Below are 25,895 nucleotides of genomic sequence, written 5' to 3'. Positions count from 1 at the left end.
ACGATTATTTTGATTGATATTGAAATCACGATTAATAAACACGATTATTCACTAATTTTAAAAAAAAGTATATATTGAGCCACCAAAACTCAACTTTAAATATAACGTTTAGAAAAACAACCAGATAGATTAGTAACAAGTAAAACAGTAAATGATAATAATATTTGTATGTTTGCGTGATGGCAACATGTACCACTTGTCCAAAGTGTTGACCAGTGTCTTGAAGCCTGAGTTGCTAACTGTACTGATAGGGCACATGTCCTTAGCTAGCATGAATGTCACAGCCTCCGTTATCTCTCGCTGTCGCCGGGAGCTGGTGGGATATGGAGCGGCATTGTAAAGAGTGTCGTCAATTGAGGTCTGTGTTGCGGTGGCTGTGGCTGAAGTTGACACTCTTGCATTTTTTGGGGTCTTTTGCCCCTTCAGTACTTTGTCACAGACCACTTCTGTCACACCGCGGTGAGGGATGTCCTGTTTTGGGGTTAGGGTTGCCCTTCCTCCTGTGTCACCGGTCTGATGTTTCCCCTGATTCCCTGATTGTGTCCACCTGTGTCACCCTCCCTCATGTGTATATAGTCCTCATCTTCCCCTGTCTTGTTGCCAGAGTATTTCGTCTCATCGTGTACCTCCAGCCGTTATCCACAGTCTTGTCAAGTCGTTAAGTATTGCCTTGCTGAATTTCTGTTTTCTTAGTTCTCCTCTGAAGAAGAGTGATTTTGTTTTGCTAAAGATTTTTGGTCAGCTTGTTCTTTTGAAAAGCTAGTTTAGTTTCATAGTGCCTTTTGTTTTTTCCTCCTCTTGGAGCGATTTGATTTGTAGATTTCTTAGCTCGTAGCGTATTTCTGTTTTATAGCCTTTTGTCTTCTCCTCCTTGTGAGCGATTTTCTTTTGTGTAACTTTTCATAGTTTTTCTGTGTTTTTTCAGATCAGTGTAGATTTAGCCTTTTGTTTTTTCCTCCCTCGGGAGCGATTTTCTGTTTATTATTTTGTGCTTTGTGCCATGTTTGTTTTCCCTGTTAGCTCCTCGTCTCTGTAGACTAGTTCAGAGTTTATAGTCCTTTGAGTTATCACTCTGTCTGAAGAGGGTTCAAAGAGTATCAGAATAAAAGCCTGCGTTAATCGTTCTCTGTCTGCACCTGAGTCCTCTTTTTGCCAAGCCCTGACAGTATACTCAGCAGAGGCAGAACGACTGACAGAGATCCTGCGCGCCCAGGAATCACGTCTTGCCCGACAGGAGGAGTTTCAGACGGCGATGGCGGCGAACATGGGCCACCTCTCCTCTCAGCTGCAAGACCTGCTCGGGCAGTTTGCTCGACCGGTCTCGGCGGCCCAGCCCCCCACGACAACCGCCGCTCCCGCTCTGTCTCCACCTCCCCCCGGAACTGGATGCAAGCTGGCTCCTCCGGCTCCATACGCTGGAGCTCCCGGTTTGTGCAAAACATTTTTAATAGACTGTTCTATTCACTATGAACTGATGCCCCATGCATTTCCCACTGACCGATCAAAGATTGCATTCATGATCTCACATCTTACTGATAGAGCCAAGGCGTGGGCTTCCGCTGAATGGGGGCGAGGCTCGCCACTCTGCAACTCATTCACAGACTTTCAAGCTGCCCTAACTAAGACTTTTGACCCGGTGTCCTCCAGCAGAGAAAAGGCACAAGAACTAAGCAGTTTGAAGCAGGGCAGCGGCTCTGTGTGCGACTACGCCATCCGCTTCCGCACTCTAGCAGCGGAAAGCGGGTGGGATGACACGGCGCTCTATGACGTTTTTCTGAAGGGGCTCGCAGCTCCCATACAGCACCTCCTCGCTCCCCTGTTCTTGGGATTTGCTAACTTTTACAGGCGGTTTGTCAGAGGCTTCAGCGCAATAGCTGCTCCTCTCCACGCTCTTACCTCCACCCAGGTGCGGTTCCACTGGTCCCCAGAGGCAGAGAAGGCCTTCCAGATGCTCAAGCACCGCTTCACCTCAGCTCCCATCCTCACCATTCCGGACCCACAGCGCCCGTTCGTGGTGGAGATGGACGCCTCTAATGAAGGAGTAGGAGCAGTCTTGTCTCAACGCTCTCAACAGGATGGGAAGATGCATCCCTGTGCCTTTCTGTTGCGGCGGCTGTCCAAAGCAGAAAGAAACTATGATGTCGGCAATCGGGAGTTGCTGGCGGTGAAGCTCGCCTTGGAGGAATGGAGGCATTGGCTCGAGGGGGCCGAACATCCATTCATTGTTTGGACTGACCATAAGAATTTAGAATATATTAAGAAGGCTAAGAGGCTCAACTCTCACCAGGCCAGGTGGGCGCTTTTCTTTAACCGCTTTTCCTTTTCTCTCTCCTACAGGCCGGGGTCCTGCAACGTCAAGCCAGACACCCTGTCACGACTATTCGACCCCGAGCCTGAGGCCAAGCAACCTGAGACCATCCTTCCACTGAACTGTGTGGTAGGAGCGGTAACTTGGCCAATAGAAACAGAGGTAAAGCAAGCAAACGGTGTGGCCCCGCCACCTAGGAGATGCCCCAATAATCGGTTGTTTGTCCCCATTGAGCTGCGTCCCCAGGTGATTCATTGGGCTCACACCTCGCTGCTTTCATGTCATCCGGGAGTTAAAAGAACGATGTTCGTGATCTCCCGGCGGTTCTGGTGGCCATCCATGGAGACGGAGGTCCGGGAGTACGTAGAGGCGTGTTCGGTCTGTGCCCGGAATAAGACATCTTCCAGGTCCCGCATGGGTCTTCTCCAGCCGCTTCCCATCCCCTCCAGACCATGGTCAGACATCTCTGTGGACTTCGTCACGGGGCTCCCGGTCTCACAAGGTAACACCACTGTCCTCACTGTTGTCGACAGATTCTCTAAGATGGTCAGGTTCATCGCTATGCCGAAACTACCATCCGCCAAGGAGACAGCGGAGATTATGATGACTAATGTGTTCCGAGTTCATGGGTTTCCCAAGGACATTGTTTCAGACCGGGGGCCTCAGTTTGTATCACGGTTCTGGAGGGAGTTCTGCCGACTCATTGGGGCCAAGGCCAGCCTGACATCAGGATATCACCCGGAAGCCAACAGCCAGACCGAACGCCTTAACCAGCAGCTGGAAACCGGCCTCCGGTGCGTGGTCTGCCAGAACCCCTCCACATGGAGCAAGCACCTGGTCTGGGTAGAGTATGCGCACAATTCACTGCCTACATCAGCCACCGGCCTCTCTCCCTTTCATTGTGCCTTAGGGTACCAGCCCCCACTCTTTCCGGAGAATGAGTTGGAAGTGTCGGTCCCCTCCGCCCATGCCACGGTCCAACGTTGTCGCCGTATTTGGGCAGCCGCCCGTCAGGTATTGAACAGACAGGGAGATCGTATGAAGAGAGCGGCAGACCGCAAGAGACGGCCCGCGCCCGCCTACCAGCCCAGCCAGAGAGTCTGGCTCTCAGCTAAGGACCTACATCTCAAGGTGCCCTCTAAGAAACTGGCACCACGGTTTGTAGGTCCGTTCCCAATCACCAGGCTCGTCGGACCTGCAGCGGTTCGACTTCGTCTGCCCCGGTCCCTCCGCGTTCACCCCACCTTCCATGTGAGTCAGGTAAAACCAGCCAAGGAAAGCACCATTTTCCTCCTCTTGGAGCGATTTGATTTGTAGTTTTCTTAGCTCGTAGCGTATTTCTGTTTTATAGCCTTTTGTCTTCTCCTCCTTGTGAGCGATTTTCTTTTGTGTAACTTTTCATAGTTTTTCTGTGTTTTTTCAGATCAGTGTAGATTTAGCCTTTTGTTTTTTCCTCCCTCGGGAGCGATTTTCTGTTTATTATTTTGTGCTTTGTGCCATGTTTGTTTTCCCCGTTAGATCCTCGTCTCTGTAGACTAGTTCAGAGTTTGTAGTCCTTTGAGTTATCACTCTGTCTGAAGAGGGTTCAAAGAGTATCAGAATAAAAGCCTGCGTTAATCGTTCTCTGTCTGCACCTGAGACCTCTTTTTGCCAAGCCCTAACAACTTCATGGTTAAATAAATTTGTCATGTTGCCCTGGGGTGCAGACACGACGGTGTGACAGACTTTGACTCCTTCTGCTCCACATCCGACGATTTGAAGCCAAAATGTCTCCAAATGACCAAAGTTGTCCTACCTTTCTTTTCAACTAAAGGCTCAGGCTGCTTTTCTGACATGTTGTTAATCGCTCGTTCCACAATTGATTCACACACTCACTGCTGCAGCTGCAGGCGACACAGGTGCGTTCACTGTGCTTTTACAGCGCAGTAATGTGCATACACGACGCGCGGCCGCACATTAATCGTTTTTCTTTGATTACAGTGTTTTCGTGATCGTGAGAAGCCAAAATCGAAATCAAAATTCGATTAATCACTCAGCCCTACCCTGCACTCCATTGAAAATTAGCTTGCCCTGAAAACGAAACTACGGTAAGTGCCTCTTTCATCATAATTATGCATTTACACGAACATTTGACTCATATTCAATCACAAATGAAGCCTTGGTTGCTTTTTGGTGAGAGTTTCACTTTATGTTTTTGTTCTAATCTAGCTAAAGACGTGGATCCACAAATTCTTTGTCACTTTATTCATTCTAAATTATGGTAAGGGATTTATGGGTGGTTTTAAGTTTATAATGATGCGGGGCTATGAAGCTTGACATTGGATTAGGCTAAGTTGAATTAAAGGGGAATGATGGCCTTTGGGGGAGGTATGCGCTCTACTGACTGCAATTCTAGTTTTAAAATATAACAAATCAAATCAACACAAACTATAAAGGCAGTTTTCTCATCGCTGGTGCCAAATGCTGGTTCATGGAAGGATGAGTCTCTATAAATTAATTAACTACACGTCATGAGTTAACTTTTGCTGTGTATTGGTGCTATAAAAATAAAATTGACTTGATAATTGACTTGACTACTAAAAAACCTGCAGCTTTTTGTGCCACTGGGGTGTGGGGGGTCAATTGTGCATTTTTGCTAAGTTGGTAAATCAACCTTTTTGAAAAGTTTAGCTTTGACTTTTAAATTAGGTAACTATTGTTTTTGAACGGCATTTCACTGACTATCTTGTGATGTTGAGCAAGTTATCCATGGTGAAACACAAACCCATTCAATGTTAGGACAGGAGCCATTGGCACCCTGGAATAGATGTAGCTGTCACAGTCAGGTGGTCCATTTATGCTTTTGTGAGGGGCTGCTGGATGCCCAATTTAGACTCGGTGATACAGTGAACGATATCCTCTGTCCTTAGATCCTTGATTCAAGTGAGGAAAAATTTGCCATGTTGAAATCTCTCTCTCAGGATGCTGAGAGAGGTGCTGCCTGAGAATTGGACTGCCCCCTCTCGTAGCCCAATTGTTAAAAAGTGCACGCTAAAGTGCCCTCTTGGAAGCCAAAACACGCACTAAAGTGCCCTCTTGGGAGCCAAAACGCATGCTAAAGTGCCCTATTGGGAGCCAAAACACGTACTAAAGTGCCCTCTTGGGAGCCAAAACGCGTGCTAAAGTGCCCTCTTGGTTTGAAAAACATACTAAACTGCTGCCATTGGATGGAGAATATTGATTCCAATGAAGGCATGCAAGCTTTCCCAGAGTCGTTTAAGGATGTCGACAAGTTAAACCCTGTTTATGTTCAAGACACTTTGTATGGCCATTAGCCCATATTTTCTCTTTTTTATTTTTTTTTGCAAACGGCCAATAAACTTTCTAGATTTTATTTACAATTTATACTTTAGGCTAGGTCAGTTAGATTCATTGTATTTAGTAAATTATGGAATACATTGATAGCAGCTAGATAGATGGTAACTTAAGTTTTAAGAACACATTCCCGTTGTTAAAATAAGTCCATTCCATCCATATAAGTTTTCAGTTTTAGACACATTCTCTCTCAATTGGTCACATGTCAGTCGGGCTTAATACTGACTGAGGTGCAACCCTGCATCCTACTGTTGTGTGAGGTAGGCAGCTAATATAGCAAGCTGTCTCTGAAGTTACCAATTATGCATTACTTAATACTAATGTATGTAGCCCGGAAGTGCTATTATTAGGTAGAGATGCCTACCACATGTTTAAGCCTAAGCTGAGGAGCTAACTCTTGCTGGAATGGCTTTTTAAAGCTAGCAAATAAAGTTAAACGTGGGGTTAGCATTGCATAGCAGGGTTTCCGCCAGGTTTAAGTTGACCACCCGCTCGGCTAAGCATCTGGGATTTTTTATTCCATTTTAATTTTTAAAAATCCTTTCTTTAAAATGCCTTTTAAACTACATTTAATGTGCACAGCTCAGTTGGAAACACAGATATGGCTCGAAAGCTACTCACTGATGCTTGCACATTCTGTTACAGTCCAGAGCAGTCTTGACAATTTGAGGCACCACTCCTTTTAGCGGCAGACAGTGTACAGGCTAACGGCTAATGCTAGCAGCTAGTTGAGAGGGAGAGAGAGAGAGAGAGCAGCATGGCAATCAGCTAATTGGAACAGAGCTGGGTGAGCATTATAAACTGTGAATGTAGTTGTAGTGTATATTATGATACACTTTGTGATAAAAAAAAAAAAAAAAAAGATTATGCAGTTCTCTGTGCAAAGCAGATTTCCTGATTTTCGTGAAGGCTTGATAAATTTAGCTAATTTTAGAGACATGAATGAGCAGCAATTTATTCCACGGAGCAGTAAATGTGTCTCAGAACTTTTCAACAGGTATGGCTTAAGCTTTGATAATATTTGTTCTATTTTCAGTCTGTCCACAGTCCAGTCCACAGGCCACCGTTAAAACGTACTTGCCTCTGAGCCTAACAATTTTTGGGGGGGAAACCCTGCATATTCTATGATTACAGAATGCCCAGGAAAGAAAGAAAACAGAAAGTTGTTAAAAAGCAGCTGGAAAGTGCTGCAAGAGGCAGCTTGCCTTTTAAAGATTGGGTGCAAGGAAACAAAGGAGGAGATCATGATAGAGGTATGTGTAGGCTTATAGGCTACCCCTCACTGCCCGCCATGTAGCTTACTATTAGTATCGTATCACACAGAACCAGTTTGGATTATCACAAAGAATCTGTTGCGAACATGATCAAGAATGCTTATTTTATGCAGAAAAATAGTTCTCAAGGTTTAAATTCACCAGCTTTTAAATTGACCAACCATAGACCTTTCTCTTCCAATCAAGCCAAGAATGCTAAGTAGTGCTATACGACATTTGCCTACAATCTAACCACCTGCGCCCAATGAACTTAACCTCCTCCACGCCTGATCTCATCATCCGTGAAGCCTACATTAGGTAAGCCAAACCATCTCTCTCCTGTTTGTCGCAAGTTCTGACACCGTCAAACTAGACAAACAAACCAAAAATTCTCAAAAAAAAAACGAAAACTACTCTAACTTAAAACATACTTCTTACCACCATCACGATGGAGCAAGAGCTATTCCTCAGCCCGTCGGACGACAACCTCTTCACTGGCAGATCCGTCATCACTCCCCCGTCCGTGGCCACCTCCACTCCGGTAAGACCAGCCGGGCAACCAGCACGACCAGCCAGGCAGCCGGCACGCCCGCGCTCTGCCATCCATCTCCCCTAGCAGCGAACGTCCACTATCCCGCGTCTAGCGGCTCCAGCCGGACGTCGCCAACGCCAACACATCCTCACAGGGGCCGCAACCATCCACGTCGCCATACAGGTAACAGCCGGTCTCCCAGGCATCATGCCTCCGATCATCCATCTTCACGGCGATCGACCCGCGGCCACAGAGCCGCCAGCCTGAGGCTCCCGGCCCCGTCTCACAACACCACCACTTCTATCAGCGACCAGACGGTCGCCCACCTCCAGCACGCCCTCAGAGAGATGCGCATCCCTTTCCACCGCACCGACAACAAAGCCCGCCTGTTTCTGCTGCTGACTACCGCAACTTCCGCTCCCACCGTCGCACACTCGTAGCGCACCGATGACGTCATGACGCAGCCCGCCGCAGCAGACCAGTCACCTCTTCCAGCCCCAGCAGAGGGCCAGGTTGTATCATCCCAGTGCCTCTTCCTTCAACATCTCATCTAACCCAACTCTTTTCCTTGTTTTTGTCTTCCATGCACCCACAGACCGCACAATTGGATCTGGCCCTGCGGTTTGGCAGCACAGGTTTCTACACTTACCATGTTCTGTTTGCCTCCCAAGCCGCAGGCCGCCTCCATCAGTTTAACCAGGGCACTAGGCCATCACCTAAAAACACCCATCAACATCACCGCCCTGAAGACCGCCTTGACTCACCACCCCGACCGTTCCTTTGTCCACTATCTCATCCACGGTTTCAATTTCGGCTTTCATCCAGGCTTCATCACTACCCCTGACTCCTCATTCACCTGCCACAACCTACAATCCGCACTCACCGAACCCGACACAGTGGACACACTACTCCGAAAAGACCTCAAGGACGGCTTCATGATTGGACCATTCTCCAGCCCCCCCTTCCCCATCTATCGAAGCAGCCCCATCGGCATCGCCACAAGAAAATATTCCAGCAAGAAGAGGCTAATCATTGACCTCTCTTCACCCCACGGCACCACCACCCCAAGCATCAACAGCCTCATCCCCAGCCCAGATTTCTCCATGAACTACACCACCATCACAGCGCCTTCAAAGTCCTTCCAATCTGTCCAGAATTCTGGAAATTCTTCGGTGTTTCTTTGAAAGGTCAGTTTTACTTTTCAGTTCGCCTAACCTTCGGATGCAGGAGCAGCCCTAAAATATTTTATCCACTCTCCAAAGCCCTCTGCTGGATACGTCTTAACAACCACAACCTGCCTTATGTCGTCCACCTCCTGGACGATTTCTTGACAGTCCCCCCCTCCATCCTCCCCCCCAGCACAGGGCCTCTCTACCCTCAAGTCAACCTTCCGCCAACTCGGCTTCCCCCTTTCCACTGAAAAGACCTCAGGACCCAGCACGTCCCTGGAGTTTTTTGGCATCACTCTCGACTCACTCACCTTTCAAGCCTCCCTGCCAACCGGCAATCTGCTACGCACATCATTATTCATCTCAAACTATCTCCTCGCCCAGTGACAGCTTCTTTCCCTGCTCGGACATCTCAACTTCGCCATCCGCATTATTCCCCAGGGCCGCTCCTTCATCTCCCACCTGTTATCTCTGTCATCCGCCATCCCATCCCTCCACGACCACATCACCCTGGATCACCAATGCAAAATGGAGTTGAGGATGTGGTGAGTTTCTTTCGTCCTGAAATGGCATTTCTTTCTTCTACGACAACCACATCACTCAACCGGAAGACATCAAGCTCGACGCCGCACCATCAGTTGGCCTTGGAGGCTATTACGGTGGCTTATGGTTCGCCTCCGCTTGGCCCCCAGAACTTTCTTCACTCTCCCCTTCCTCCGCCCTCTCCGAACTCTACCTGGTCATAATCGCTGCACTTCTTTGGGGGCACGAATGGTCAAGAAAAGTAATCCTCACACACTCATATCCATACGGTCCTCAAAATCAGAACATCCACCATACAAGTATACCTCAGCAGCATCAAGTTCTTCACCAAACTGCTCTCCGGGGCTCCAGCCCCCTCCATTTCTCACCCCCAGGTCACTATGCTGATCAAAGGCCTACGCAAAGCAGAACCCCAGCTCGCACCTAAACGCTTGGGCCTAACCGCAGACCTCCTCGCTCGCTGCATCTTTACCCTCCGCTTAGGATATTCATCTTCATTTGTCAACTCAACCCTTGAGTCTATGTTCCTCCTGGCATTCTTCGGCTTCCTAAGATGCTCAGAATTCACCTCTGCCACTTCCACCCACAACCCCTCTCAACACGCAACCCTCTCGGACATCTCCTTCCATTCCCACGACACCCTCCGGTTTAACCTCAAACAAAGCATGACCGACCAGTTCAGCATCTCCCATTCCATCTTCCTCTTCCGACTTAACTCTTACCTAAGCCTGTACAAACCCATCCTGGCATACCTACACCAGAGACGAGCGTGCCACTCTTCCCCGCAAGACCCACTCTTCACCACCGAAGCTGGCAGAGTCGCCACGCGCTTCTGGTTTCACCACCATCTTCGTCAGATACTCGCCAAATCAGGAATCTCTCCCGAACTCTACTCCGGTCACTCCTTCTGCATAGGAGCCACCACCACCACCTCGCAACAAGGAATTACCGAACACATCATCAAAGTCCTTGGCCGCTGGTCCTCCCAGGCCTACAACAACTACATTCACAGCCACCTCAACGATATCCATCAAACCCGCGTTCACATATCTCAGTAGCACCTTTTGGGGAAAGATGAAGCCACGCCCGTCAGGACGTGCGCTCATCGAGACGTACCCCCATACTGAGTCTCGACCGTCTCCCCCCACTGGTTACTAGATGGCTCTGCAAACCCGCACCACCCCCTTAAAGCCCCCCCTTTTCATCCACCGACCCCGACCCCATTTCCTCATCCAACCACCCCCGACCCCCCCTTATTCTGTCCTCTCCAAATCTTTCCAACACTTAAATAAACTATTTCAACAGTTAAACTTGGCGTGGTCTTTTTAGTGAAAATACATTTGGGCCACTTACCATACAATACGTATTGTACACAGTACAATTATGTTCAACTAGTATAATACTATTGTTATTTGCGCTATCTTAGATAAAGACAATACAGACAGTGATGATGGAGATACCAGAGAGCTGAGGGATACAAGGCAGATAAAGGATACAGAAGATGAAGAGTTTCAAGAGGAAAATGATGATGAAATCAGGGAAGAAGTTAAAGATGTAGAGAAGACAGATGATAATATGGGGGGAAATGGTGATGATAAAGAAAGAGATAAGGGAAATGAGGATGATATGGTTACACCCCGCCTTTCCGAAACCCCACTGTTCCGAACATAGACTTCAATTCATCGTATTGGCAGGGTTTCCCTTTTTCTCAAAGACCCCGCTATTCTGAAAAGGCTATTGGGGAAACCCCTCCATTCCAAAACCCCCCCACTCCGAACGGACACAATCAGAAAGGAAACGGAGGCTGCACATTTATCCTTTTTTCCTTTGTGGGTTCAAACGGATCATGTGGCTGATTAACCGCAAAACAAACCTACTTCATATTAATGACATAACGCTCATTATGCTTCAGCTGGACAAATGGCTATGTTGAATTGAAATTACTTTATCATGCTAAATATCCAAAATTGTATGAAAATTGCTCCAATGCGTTATACCGATCTTCGTGCATGTGGGGGGGTGGAGGGGGGGTCGGAATGTCGGGCTGTCCCCGGGTGATATGAAGAGAAATAGTGATGATGGAGACAAAGAGAAGACTGACAACAATGATATGGAGAGAAGTGATGATAAAGTGATGATTCTCTTGGGAAAAGAAAACAGATGATGATGATGATGAAACAACAAATAACAATTTTGCTCTCCTATCTTTATGAAAATATCCCATTGATCCAGCACATGTTCAAAAGCACAGCATAGATCACTCTGACAGATTTGTTAAGTTTTGTTGCTCCATTGGACCTTGTCAGCCAGTTGAAGGTTTCCCAAAAAATGAGGAGTGTTCATTCCACAGGGAGTGATATCAAGACAATCCCTGGCTAGAATATTCTGTGGAAAGTGATTCTATGTTTTGTTTTAGTTGCCGACTTTTCATGAAAGAGGAAAAGTATGAGAGTAAAGTAGCTTGGAGAATGGTGGGAGCTGACAATTGGAAAAAAGGCACAGAAAAAATTAAGGAGCATAAAAAAAACAGAAGCACATTTGGTGAACATGGTAAGATGACGCAACTTCAACCAGAGACCACTGGAAGAAGCTTTCAGGAGGGCAGACATGGAAGGCCAAGCCAGAAGAGAGGAAGGACGACAACAAAACAGGGAGATAACGTATCTTGCATGACAAAATGGAGCATTCAAGGGTCACAATGAAAGTAATACTTCTTTGAACAAAGGAAAGTTCCTTCAGCTTGTACAGCTTCTTTCAAAATATGACTCCGCCATCGAAATGCAGCTTGATCAAATAAAAAAACTAAAAAACATTCAAAACAGAAAACAGCACATGTATCACTGTTGTCCAACAGGACACAGAGTGACATAATCAGTGCCCTTGCTACCTATGTCAGAGGAGAAATTCTCAAAGAGATGGATGAGTCAAAAACATTCTCCATTCTCTTGGATGAGACAACATGTGTTTCTCATGTTCAGCAAATGTCCTTTGTTGTTCATTTGTCCATAAAATGGAAATCAAAGAGAGATTTTTACAACTGTGTGATGTCAATGGAACAACAGCAAAAGAATTGGAGGATGTTGTGATGACAGTCCTTTAGGAGAATGGATTAAAAGTGGAAGACATCAGGGGCCAAGGCTACGAGGGAGCCGCACACATGAGTGGAGGCTACAGTGGTCTGCAGTCACGAATTCAAAGCCACAATGACAAAGCTTTATGCGTTCACTGCCATGCCCACTGTCTCAACCTCGTCTTGGTGGAGAGTGCCAAATCAAGTCAGCCCTTTGTTTGTTTTTTCAATCTAGTTGAGAGTCTGTACACTTTCCAAGCCAGAACCCCAAAATGCTATGCTGCATTTGTGACACTCCAACAAAACATGTACCCTGGTCCAGGAGTCTGTGAATTGAAAAGGCTGTCTGACACGAGGTGGGCATGCAGAGAAGATGCTCTGAGATCCCTGAAGAACCCACTGCACAGAGAGACGTCCAAACGACGTCTTTTCTAAGTCATTTTTGCATGTCTAATTTTGGTCACCTCAAGGTGCAGACTGTTACTCCAGACGACGTCTTTTTTTCGACGTATATTTAATGTCCATTTATGACATCCACAGTACCTCCGTACAGGAGCTATTTCTAGTCCAAATATGGTCTTTGTGGACGTCATTTCAACATCAAATTAGAACTCATTTTGGACATTGTTTTTATACTGTTCTGCTTCTAGTTTCTATGCATAACTGTAGTCCCATTTCAGAAGGTGGCATGCTGTTAAAAATAATAAATCACAATCCAATCCCGAGGGTTTTTTTCCCCTTCTTTATTGCAGACATGTCATTTCAGTTGAGAAATACTAGTTACTAGGCTACTACTTCTTAACAGCAGGCAGCATAACCCTCAATTAAGTTTGAAAAAAACAAAGTGGTAAAATACAATAAATAAAATTACACCTCTTAGGTCTGTATTACAAAAATAGGGTTAGTCCTGAGTGACTATGTACAAACATAAGAACAATTAAACACATATACATATATGCACATATGTATGTATATATATATATATATATATATATATATATTTTTTTTTTTATTTTTTTTTTATTTTTTTTTTTTATTTTATTTTATTATTTTTTTTATTTATTTATTTATTTATTAAGTGTGAACACTGGGGTAAAAATCAAACTGAACACAGAACAATTAAAAGGGCTTACCAGATTCACCTTATGAAAATAAACAAAAATCTGGCTTTTTTTCACACATAAATGGTTAATTTTCAAACACACATTCCCTTTGTCTGTAGCCCCCACTGTCTCAGGTCATCTTCGAGGCTGCTGATCACTTCGGCTTCATCATCATTTGGTTCATATTCAGAGTCAGTGGACAAACAGTCCACATCAGTGTCAAAATCAAAACCATGTGATGTCTCAGGAACGCTGTCACTTGTTAAACTGCGTGGGGTCCCAGGCACACTGCTTCAACTACTCTGACTCCCAGCCACAACATCGATATTAATGTCAATGCTCTGATGTCCATCTTCGCTGTCATAACGTAGAAGTTCATCCATGTCTCTTTGGTGTTTTCGCCATTCTCTCATTTTCATAGCCATCTGTAGACACAGATGCAGTATAAGTCAGTTTAGTCTTACAATTTATTTGACTGGGTGTGTGCAAAGGAGCATGAGGTCACAATCTGTACCTTGTTTACGTGGCTTCCAAAGGGCAGGACACCCCACTCCACTTTCAAAAGAGGACCAAACACCACCTGACAAAAGGATAAGACTGATGAGCTCACCACAATGGCCCTCCTGCTTATTAACACTGGAGGCTCCTGTTGCCGACGATGGTCGGGTAACAGCCCACAGCTCAAGCGCTTCACTCTATGTATTGATTTTTGGCCGGCTTCGTTGTAAACAAAGTTGATTTTGTTCAAAAGCTAACGTTAGCAGATGTAATGCGACAACAGGTTTGAAGTAGATTAACACAACAAAGCTAAAACGGCAAACGCTATAAATGCATAAATGAACATAAAATTAACTTATGGGTCTATGGGCTGACCGAACTTACCTGCAATGTAGTGGACGCTGATTTTCAGACTGCTGTAAGTTGTTGTATAGGTCAACAGTGCACAGAGCCGAGCGGCCATTTGCTTTCACCTGGGCCAATGGGAGTGGCTCTTAGGATGTACGTTGTAATGATGCAATACCTCAGCCAATCACAATGGCGTTGACTGTATTTTTTTGTTTGTATTAAACAAAATTACACTGTTTTAGAAAAGAAAAACAGGAAAATGTAAACAAACAAAAACATTACTTTTATTCAAAAATAATGTTTAATCACAAAATAATCATGTCCATACTACTACTTATACTACTCCTATGATAATAATAATAATAATAATAATAATAACAACAATAATAATGAATAAATTACTTACATCATGTCAATTCCAAGCACCTGTCTTAGACATCCAAAAAAGTGACCTAGCCTGACGTTCAAATGTTCAACTGCATATTGACATCCAAGTGGGGTCATGATTAGGCGTCCAAATTGCGGACCTAGTTTGCACATCGTGAAAAGGTCCAGAATTGGTCTTGGTTTGACGGACGCAATATAGACATGATCTGCACGTCCATCAGACGTCTACTGTTTAGTGGGAAGGTCCTTTCTGTGTGGTGAAGCTTCTTTAGAACATGGCTGACAGTGATCCACCAGACTCTGCAGCAGGGGGTGCCCAGATGCTCCTGCGCAGCATAGATTTTTTTGAATTTATCCTATGCATGGAGATTACCACACCCATCTTCAATGAGACTGCCATTGCATCTGTTAAGCTTCAGAGAAAGAACTTTGACTTAACAGCATCATACACCATCGCTGTAGGGGTCATACAAAGAGTGAAGGCATTGAGGATGGAGGCAGCAGGCATTGAGGTGCCAAAAGAAATACCTGGACAAGCCAGACACAGGAACGTACCTCAAAAGTACAAGTATAGCTCTAAATCAGTTACAAAGGAATACCAAATCCAAGACTCTTTACCTTCCTTGACAAGCTGTCCCATGCTACATCGAAGATTCAAGGAGAAAAATGACACGCCTACTGGGTCAATCCTATCAGGTCTTCACTGCCTTACTGTCTCACGTCACTGGAAGGGTAAACTAGATGACAAAGCTGCTGCATCTATCAACAATATGTGCCAGTTCTATGATGTAGAAGAAGAAAACATTATCACTGAGCTCAAGGTATTCCACTCATCATATGCACTCCTCTCCAACAATATCACAGCTGCACTCAAGTGCCTTGGAGAAAATGATGTGGAATCAGTTTTTCCGAGTGTGACCATGCTCCTCAAAATGTATGCGACTATACCAATGACAACTGCTTCACTAGAGCAGTCCTTCTCAAAACTGAATCTCATTAAAACCGTACTGAGAAACCGGTGTGGAGAAAAGAGGCTCTCTGACCTAATGCTACTCTCCATTGAAAGAGACATCCCAATTGACCAGAACAAGGTCATTGACATATACAAACAGATGGCCAAACGAAGAATTTCACTATAGTGCAACCAGCCACATATGGGCACAAATACTTGAGACCCGTCACACTTCAGTCACTCAAACAGAGACTTGACTTGAAACTTGAGGTCAAAGACTTGAGACTTGACTTGGTTTATACCTCAAAGACTTGAGACTTGACATGATTTATCATAAATCAAGTCAAGTCTTTGCTGCGTGTCACTCCCCTTCTCTAATCCTGTTTCCTGTCTGAGTCTTCAGCTGTCCTATCAATAAAGCCAAAAAAATATATATATATAAAAAAAAAAACTGCCTAGACCTGCCCACCCCACTGCTACAGTGCCCACAAAGCCTCAGCCACACCTTCACTCTCTTACCACTTCCTGTGGCTTGCCACTTCCTTACAGTCTGTATGTGAATTCCGACCATAGCTACCTTGAAATCAGAAAAGTCCAAGTAAATCATGGCCTTCATGGCCTGTGTCACTGTGAACTTCGCTGTTAGGCCGCTAATGGGCTTGCAGCGTAATGGAATGCCCATACAGTGTGATGCTGCTTAAGGTCCGGGCATGCCCCGCCACCTAGCTACCGGAACACACGGATGTCAACAAACAGGTAAGTAGCTCCTTGCACAAACACACTATTTTAACTACTTTTTTATTCATTTTGAGTCATACACGCTACAGTGCTGTGTTGTAAGGTGTCTGCTGATGTTGCATAACTTTTGGTGTGAGATGTGGAGCATGTTAAGACGCTTAAAACACAGTGCAAAGTTCTGACCCCATGCTGTTAGCGTTCAATGCTAATTCTCCGTTCATAGAGCTCTGTAATGGTTGGACCAAATTTGTTCGCGTCTTCGGTACTGGCAAGTCAAGGGTAGCTTGAGCCAAGGAGCTGCATGTTTAAATCGACCAAAGTTCTCCTTTAAACTATCCTGGCAGTCCCGACTTGTCGATCACTGTTAGCCACTCTGTCAGGTCACTCCTAGTATTCTGGATTGTGGATTGTTTTCCCTCATTTTTTTTTTGCGGGATTAAGCCCAAATTTAATCATCAAGTCTAGATATTTTTTGACCTGCAAATTAACAAATTCATGTTAAACTGGGTAGAGTGGCATGTATTAAGTACTCTGAAAGAAAATGTATTTTAACATTGATGGAAGGCACAATAGGGTTCTCAGCAAGCAAGGGGAGTATGTTTCCTGAATAATAGTGAACAAAAACTTAGAAAGAGTGTCATGACTGTAGATCTGTCTGTTGTGTTCTTGTCTGGTTTTGTCTTGTGTTTTCTTGTATTTGATTTCCATGTCTCTGTATCTTGTCTTGTGTCTTGTTTTTCCCATGCCCTCATGTGTCCTTTAAGTTCTCCTGTGTTTTTCCTATGTTCCCTCTGGCTCCCTCTGTCCATTGCCCTGGTCCCTTCATGTTCTCATGTGCTCCTCCCCTTCGTTATCTCACCTGTTGGTCCACCTCACCTGTTCCTCGTCTTGTCATCAGTGTTTGTGTACTTAGTCTGTGTGTTTCCCTTCACTCCCTGTCTGGTCATTGTTCTTGTCAGCGTCTGTCTTGTCCATGCTCCCGTCCATGTTCCTGCTCCTGCTCCTGTCTGTCCCTTGTTCCCCCGTCTCTGGTATGTGTTTTCGGATTTTGGATTTTGCCATTTGCATTCTTGATTTGAACTTTGCCTTTGATTTGTACTTTGTCTTGCTGTTTTTGTTGCTACTTTGCCTTGCTTTCTTTTGTTACTTTGACTTTTGACTCCCTTGGTTTTTTTGAAATTCAGCTTTTGTTAATAAAGCTCGCCTTTTGTTCCCCATATCCTTGCCTCTCGTTTGTAACTGCATTTGGGTCCACCTTCCCCTTTCCATAGTCCCCCCTTTAACCCCCCAAGCCTGACAGAATGACCAGACCAAAAATAGACCCAGCAGTTGATGGCTTAGCCATAATTCGATGGTACCAAGACTTTATGACTAATCCAGCTAGCAGGGCTCGTCAGATTGCTGCTAGCAACCTTTTTTTTCAAGCCACAGCCAAGCTACCAGCTGAAACCCATGCCACAGTCACAGCCAAGCTACCAGCCCCAGCCCCAGCCCATGCCGTAGCCGCAGCTCGGCTACCAGCCCAGGCCTCAGTCTCAACCACAGTGTCTGCCAATCCTGAAATGTCCCCTTTCTGGGGAACCCGGCTGGCTTACAAGGCCCCACCGAGAAAGCGACGAGCCCGTCCACGTCCTGGCTCCCTGAAGTCAGGCCCTCAGTCGGCGGCCCGGTCGACACCTGCCAGTGGCCTTCAGTCGGCGGCCCGGTCGACACCTGCCAGTGGCCTTCAGTCGGCGGCCCGGTCGACACCTGCCAGTGGCCTTCAGTCGGCGGCCCGGTCGACACCTGCCAGTGGCCTTCAGTCGGCGGCCCGGTCGACACCTGCCAGTGGCCTTCAGTCGGCGGCCCGGTCGACACCTGCCAGTGGCCTTCAGTCGGCGGCCCGGTCGACACCTGCCAGTGGCCTTCAGTCGGCGGCCCGGTCGACACCTGCCAGTGGCCTTCAGTCGGCGGCCCGGTCGACACCTGCCAGTGGCCTTCAGTCGGCGGCCCGGTCGACACCTGCCAGTGGCCTTCAGTCGGCGGCCCGGTCGACGCCTGCCAGTGGCCTTCAGTCGGCGGCCCGGTCGACGCCTGCCAGTGGCCTTCAGTCGGCGGCCCGGTCGACGCCTGCCAGTGGTCTTCAGTCGGCGGCCCGGTCGACGCCTGCCAGTGGCCTTCAGTCGGCGGCCCGGTCGACACCTGCCAGTGGCCTCCAGTCGGCGGACCTGATGGCGCCTGTTCCTGCCTGTGGCCTTCAGTCGGCGGACCTGATGGCGCCTGTTCCTGCCTGTGGCCTTCAGTCGGCGGACCTGATGGCGCCTGTTCCTGCCTGTGGCCTTCAGTCGGCGGACCTGATGGCGCCTGTCCCTGCTCCTCAGTCGGAGGCCCGGCCGAGGCCCGTCCCGGCACCTCGGTCGGAGGCCCGGCCGAGGCCCGTCCCGGCACCTCGGTCGGAGGCCCGGCCGAGGCCCGTCCCTGCACCTCGGTTGGTGGACCGGCCGAGGCCCATGCCAAGTCCCGTCCCTGCTCCTCGGTCGGAGGACCGGCCGAGGCCCATGCCAAGTCCTGTCCCTGCACCTCGGTTGGTGGACCGGCCGAGGCCCATGCCAAGTCCCGTCCCTGCTCCTCGGTCGGAGGACCGGCCGAGGCCCATGTCAAGTCCTGTCCCAGCACCTCGGTCGGAGGACCGGCCGAGGCCCGTCCCAGCACCTCGGTCGGAGGTTCGGCCGAGGCCCGTCCCTGCACCTCGGTCGGAGGTCCGGCCGAGGCCCGTTCCTGCACCTCGGTCGGAGGTCCGGCCGAGGCCCGTTCCTGCACCTCGGTCGGAGGACCGGCCGAGGCCCATGCCAAGTTCAGACCCTGCACCTCGGTCGGAGGACCGGCCGAGGCCCGTTCCTGCACCTCGGTCGGAGGCCCGGCCGAGGCCCATGCCAAGTTCAGACCCTGCACCTCGGTCGGAGGCCCGGCCGAGGCCCGTTCCTGCACCTCGGTCGGAGGACCGGCCGAGGCCTGTCCCTGCTCCTCGGTCAGAGGCCCGGACGAGTCCCACGCCAAGTCCAGCGCCTGCACCTCGGTCGGAGGCCCGGCCGAGTCCCACGCCAAGTCCAGCGCCTGCTCCTCGGTCGGAGGCCCGGCCGAGTCCCACGCCAAGTCCAGCGCCTGCTCCTCGGTCGGAGGCCCGGCCGAGTCCCACGCCAAGTCCAGCGCCTGCTCCTCGGTCGGAGGCCCGGCCGAGTCCCACGCCAAGTCCAGCGCCTGCTCCTCGGTCGGAGGCCCGGCCAAGTCCCACGCCAAGTCCAGCGCCTGCTCCTCGGTCGGAGGCCCGGCCGAGTCCCACGCCAAGTCCAGCGCCTGCTCCTCGGTCGGAGGCCCGGCCGAGGCCAGTACCAAGTCCCGTGCCAAGTCCAGTGCCAGCTCCTTGGTCGGAGGCCAGGCCGAGGTCGTCTGCCGCCAGCGACCCTTTATTGGCTCACAGGCCACCAGCTCCCTGCGAACCTCTGTTGGTGGTCCGGCCAAAGCCCAGGAGGGTTTCCCAGTCAGCGATCCGGCCTCAAGAGGGCTTCAGCCTTCGCCTCCGCCGCCGGCCTCCAGTGGGTCCCAGCCCACGTCTTCGCCGCCGGCCTCCAGTGGGTCCCAGCCCACGTCTTCGCCACCGGCCTCCAGTGGGTCCCAGCCCACGTCTTCGCCGCCGGCCTCCAGTGGGTCCCAGCCCACGCCTTCGCCTTCGCCGCCGGCCTCCAGTGGGTGCCAGCCCACGCCTTCGCCTTCGCCGCTGGCCTCCAGTGGGTGCCAGCCCACGCCTTCGCCTTCGCCGCCGGCCTCCAGTGGGTGCCAGCCCACGCCTTCGCCTTCGCCGCCGGCCTCCAGAACGCCTTCGTCTTCATCGCCGGCTTCCAGAGCACCTTCGCCTTCGTCGCCGGCCTCCAGAACGCCTACGCCTTCGTCTTCATCGCCGGCCTCTAGAGCGCCTTCGACTTCGTCGCCGGCCTCCAGAGCGCCTTCGCCTTCGACTTCGTCGCCGGCCTCCAGAACGCCTACGCCTTCGTCGCCGGCCTCTAGGGGGTCCCAGTCCACGTCCCCGGCCTCTAGGGGGTCCCAGTCCACGTCCCCGGCCTCTAGGGGGTCCCAGTCCACGTCCCCGGCCTCTAGAGGGTCCCAGTCCATGTCCCCGGCCTCCAGTGGGTTCCAGTCCTTGCCTCCATCCTCCTGTTTGTTTGGACCTTGGCCCTCCTCCAGACCCCCTCCACCCTCCCAGGCTCACTTGGACTTATGTTTTGAGGGACATCTTGAAGCTGTCCCTTGAGGGGGGGGTACTGTCATGACTGTAGATCTGTCTGTTGTGTTCTTGTCTGGTTTTGTCTTGTGTTTTCTTGTATTTGATTTCCATGTCTCTGTATCTTGTCTTGTGTCTTGTTTTTCCCATGCCCTCATGTGTCCTTTAAGTTCTCCTGTGTTTTTCCTATGTTCCCTCTGGCTCCCTCTGTCCATTGCCCTGGTCCCTTCATGTTCTCATGTGCTCCTCCCCTTCGTTATCTCACCTGTTGGTCCACCTCACCTGTTCCTCGTCTTGTCATCAGTGTTTGTGTACTTAGTCTGTGTGTTTCCCTTCACTCCCTGTCTGGTCATTGTTCTTGTCAGCGTCTGTCTTGTCCATGCTCCCGTCCATGTTCCTGCTCCTGCTCCTGTCTGTCCCTTGTTCCCCCGTCTCTGGTATGTGTTTTCGGATTTTGGATTTTGCCATTTGCATTCTTGATTTGAACTTTGCCTTTGATTTGTACTTTGTCTTGCTGTTTTTGTTGCTACTTTGCCTTGCTTTCTTTTGTTACTTTGACTTTTGATTCCCTTGGTTTTTTTGAAATTCAGCTTTTGTTAATAAAGCTCGCCTTTTGTTCCCCATATCCTTGCCTCTCGTTTGTAACTGCATTTGGGTCCACCTTCCCCTTTCCATAGTCCCCCCTTTAACCCCCCAAGCCTGACAAAGAGATGCTTTTGCAATGACATTTCCGTGTGCAGTGCTGTGTGTGCACCAGTCTGATTTGCATTAAAATGCACACAGTCTTAGCACAGTTACTGATTGATCTGTCATTTTTACTTTTAGGCAGCCAAAAGAACAAATCGCCATAGTCAAATATTGAGTGAACTCAGTGACAAAATTGATAACCTGCAAGTGTGCAAGTTCAACATCAATCGTTCTGCAGTCCTCAATGGAGCAGTAAGGGGGTTTAGACGGCTCTCCTATGACCCAAATAAGAAGATGTCCGTAAAGTTTTCCGATGACAGGGGAACCACGGAAGAGGCTGTGGACCTCGGTGGCCCTCGCCAAGAGTTTCTACGTCTGCTGATGGAAACACTGGCAGAGTCAGACATGTTTGAAGGACCAGAGGGACACCTCAACTTGGCTCTCAGTTCCTCTGGTGTGTATATCTGCATTTTCCGTAATACATGTATTAAGGGCGTATTTATTTGTTTGTTCATTTGATTTCTTTTAACAGTGCTTTTGATACAGCAGCATGTGCAGGGGCCACTCATGGTTTTGAGTTTTGGCTAGGGTTTTCTGAGGTGTAGTTTTTCAGGTTAAAACACCATGTCAGGCAGCATCACATCCCATCATAATCAAAGTGATTCACTGATGTCATTATGATCTTCTAGATCACTGATGTAACCAGCCATGGTGCCAACCATGTATTCTTAATATGAAAAACTCTGCTGCTGTGCCTCCCCAGATATTTACCCACATGCTGCTACTGAATTGTTTTTATCTTGTATATTGTTAACTTTTTTTAGCTGTGCGGGAGGACAGATATTTCATAGCTGGCAGAGCAATTGCTGTCAGCCTGGTGCATGGAGGCCCCCACCATGTTTCCTCTCGAGAACGCTGTTTTACTGCATAGCAGGCCTGTACTGGAGGACATTACAGACATGGAACTCTATAGTAAACTAAAACAGGTTTGTAGAGAGTTTATTTTGTTGCTAATATCAGTAGTATTGTGCATGGTTCCTGGATTACAGGCATGTTATGTCTTTATTCAAACACCTCTCTCTCTCTCTCTCTCTCTCTCTCTCTCTCTCCCTCAGATTTCTGAAGCCAAAACACTGGAGGAGCTGCAACAGTTTACAGAGCCACTCACTGACTACCTAGCCACTGCTGGCTGCTTGAGACATCTTACAAGCGTGGTTGACAAGGACAAACTGTTGGAAGATGTCCTGATGTTTCAGGCGGTTCAGCATGTCCGTGGTCCCTTGGAAAGGTATATTTTGTCACAGTGCAAATCTGTACGTTTCCTGTGATATGGTTTAGACACAATGTGAATATAGTATAAATAGAGCAGACTGTTATACACTACCATTAACAGTATACCTATCTTATTATTGCAACACATACACTACGTTCATTGAATATTGGGCTGTATTTGTTCCTTACCTCGATATAACTCTGCTCATGACTGATATCACCAGTATCCTAATATTCCACAAACTTTTGTGGCACTTAAATTCATTCTGACTGCCTGTGTATGCCTTCTTGTGTATCTACGTTGTGTGTGTAGGTTCAGTGATGGATTGAGAACACTTGGAGTGCTCCAGAAAATAAAACATCATCCCGAAGCCTTTCGCCCTGTCCTGTGCTACAGCCCTGGGACCCTGACTGCTGAAATTATGGATGACCTGTTTGCCATAAGATGGTCCGAGATGGGAAGCAATAACAGGGCGGATGAGAACAGGGTGGTTGCCTACTGGAGGGATTATTTACAGGATGCTGGTGGGGTGATTTTATTATCTGTAATGGTATGGATTGTGGCCTTCACTTTGCAGTCAGTGTATGGATATGGAATAGTGTTTAAACTTGACTGGAACTATTGGTATGGTATGCTTTTAATTCAGAACTGAGTGTTGTTCCCTTTTGTAAATCATACCAGCGTTTCCCCCAGTATTTTTTGAGACTGTGGCGCGCGCGGGGGGGGGGGGGGGTGTCACTTTGGGTCATCATACTGTAATATTTATACTTATGTCATAGGCTACTTAGGGAATTTCTTTTTTTTTCTCTGGTTATAATGCTCTCACACAGCCATCATGAACTCTAATCTTGTAAAGAAATGCTATATTTAATATTTTTCAAGAGAGGAGTTATCTAAGTCAGAGTCCTGCACGGGTGAAAAATAATGTACTGTGTCAGACACAGATGCAGGACATGCGGATGCATGGAGAGGTGGGTCGGGTTTTACGATTTACATTCTCAAGGCGTCACTTATCATCAGTCATTATTAGCGACACAAATGATAAGCATTTATATTTCATATGAGCTCATTCATGCGTGCTTGCGCCCTCCCAGAACTCATTCCTTCTACGCTGTCTTACTTTCAATTTTAAAAATTGCGTCCGTCCAATTTTCCTTTGGGCGTCGGTATCAATTTATACCGGGTCGGCTCGGGTACGGAATGTAAGTTGTGTCGGAAAACTGGTCGGATGCGGTGACCCATGCAGGACTCCGCTCTAAGTGACCATTGTAATCCTCTAGCTAATTATCAAGCTAAATATCCAACATGCTAGTTAACGTCAAAGACTGCGGTGGAAGACGACGGTAAAATATTTCCTTTCTCTAACACTGGATTTATTTATGCCTGAATTTTGAAGGTGTGGCGGCTTTTATTTTGCCTTGGCGGTGCGCCACAGTCAATTACATGTAGGGGAAACCCTGCATACTAAAGAGTAACTTTGCCATCTTGAAACCCAGACCCTATTACACTGGCAGTGAAAAAGAATTGCTTACATTACTAACAAGGTGTCCAAGGTGAGCTATCAGTACAGTGTACATATTTTGTATGATTCTTTCCTTCAAATTACTAACATACCACACTGTGACATTAAGCCATTTTTAGTGAAAATACTTGGCTGCAGTCAGGAGTAACTGGAGCTTCTTTCCTACGAAATCTTTTAAATTCTTTTGCAGTCACCCTATTGCTAAGTGCACATATCAAAAATGTAATTGTCTTTTATTGCTTTGTTCATTGAAATCAGTAGACACAATAGTTTGCTTCTAACACATCAAAAACACCAGTTAATTATGTATATGCATGCGAGCAATTTGTTTTTGACAACCATTGCATAATATTGCTTCACATCTATGTAATGGTCATTATACTAAGAGGAGAAAAATCTTATATTAGTAAAGACTTTACTTTTAGTTTTAATCAGAACCATTAATTGTTGTTTCAGCCTTTAATCTTGTTATAGTATTTTTCAGAGGACGAAGGACCGGCAAAGCTGGGAGACATTCTGTCATTTGCAACAGGGTGTGATGTGATGCCATCCATCGGGTTTTCTCCTAAACCCTTTCTGGAATTCCAGAGAGGGAGATACCCGATAGCAAACACATGTGTAAACTGTCTCAGAATACCTCTTCACCAGTCCTACGAGGACTTCAAAAGTAACATGGACTTTGCAATCCGAAACACTCAGGGATTTGGAATGGAGTAAAAAAAAGTTCAGGTAGCCTAGTGCTCACAATTCTGACATCTGTTTTGCAAATGTTTGTATTTCTTATTTGTATTTGTAGTTTTTTACAAGCCCTTGAGTATCACAGACCTTACAGCAATTTTTTTGGTTACATAAAATTTGGTTTGGGTTTAAATTTGGTCTTTGTAGGTACAGTGTCAAGGAAGTGTTCATTGTTACTTGATATGTTACATCTTACTTTGTAGTGCACTCAGGTAAAAGATGAGCTGTAATATAAAATGAAAGAGTGAAAGCCACCAGTTCAGGTGTAGGCTACTACTGTTGATTCAATGCTGCTGTGTTTTCAGATCAATGTGACAGAGGACTGTTACCATTCTTCACAGTGCTGTCTTTATTTCTGTGGCACTGCTAGTAAGAACAGTTTACTCAAACTGTTTTGTTTCAAGAAAATTTACAAGTGTCACAAATAAATTCATTCCATGGTTACCATCCTCAGTGAATGGATCGATAGCCTGGTTGATTTCCTCGATGGTGGTGTCATTTATATTAAAGTTGTTTTCAGGAACCTCAACATTGTTGTTGAGATGAAGCTCAGACAAGGGTCCACTCTCATCAGTCACTGAAGGTTCATTAGCATCAAATACACTGCTCACAGCCGTACTGTTCTGTCCAACATGAGTAATCACACCTCTATGCCACAACTGTAAAGGTGTCATGTGTCTCTTAGTAGATAGCGCATGGTTAATCCATTGGTCTCTAAATTCCCCGACAGCCCTTTGGATCCGTTGAAAGTAAATGTAATGCAAACTAAACATGTGTAGCTCAGAAAGTGAATCAAGTATACCTTCATTCTGCATGAAAGTAAACAGATCAGAGTAATGGTATGAAACTACACGATTAAGCTCAGCCCAAAGTCTTTCTATGCACTGGTTATGAACACTACGACCTGTTATTATGCTGCTCCTGTTAAGTCCTCTTTGCCTGAGCATGTATCGAGCTACCTCAGTGTTCTCCATACCACGATCACATCTAACTCGTGAAGGCATTCCAAAGTTTTGAACTCGTTCCTGGAATAGGGATAGTACACTGGAAGCCCTGTTGTTGTTGAGGCACTCAAGGTATATGATTGTGCGACTGAATCCGTCCACGCAGCCATGGAACACCATCCTCCAGCTGACAAGTTTATGGTTTCCGTCTTTATGCCTGT

General features: G+C 47.4%; 1 pseudogene; it reads left to right on the top strand.

Moving 5' to 3' along the window:
• Nucleotides 1-14,840: 14,840 nt before the first annotated feature.
• On the top strand, nt 14,841-24,709 carry LOC115579350 (G2/M phase-specific E3 ubiquitin-protein ligase-like; annotated as a pseudogene).
• Nucleotides 24,710-25,895: the final 1,186 nt, after the last annotated feature.

This window comes from Sparus aurata, chromosome 3 (genome assembly GCF_900880675.1).
Source record: "Sparus aurata chromosome 3, fSpaAur1.1, whole genome shotgun sequence".
In the NCBI taxonomy this organism is placed as follows: Eukaryota; Metazoa; Chordata; class Actinopteri; order Spariformes; family Sparidae; genus Sparus; species Sparus aurata.
This window is presented reverse-complemented; position numbering and strand designations above follow the sequence as displayed.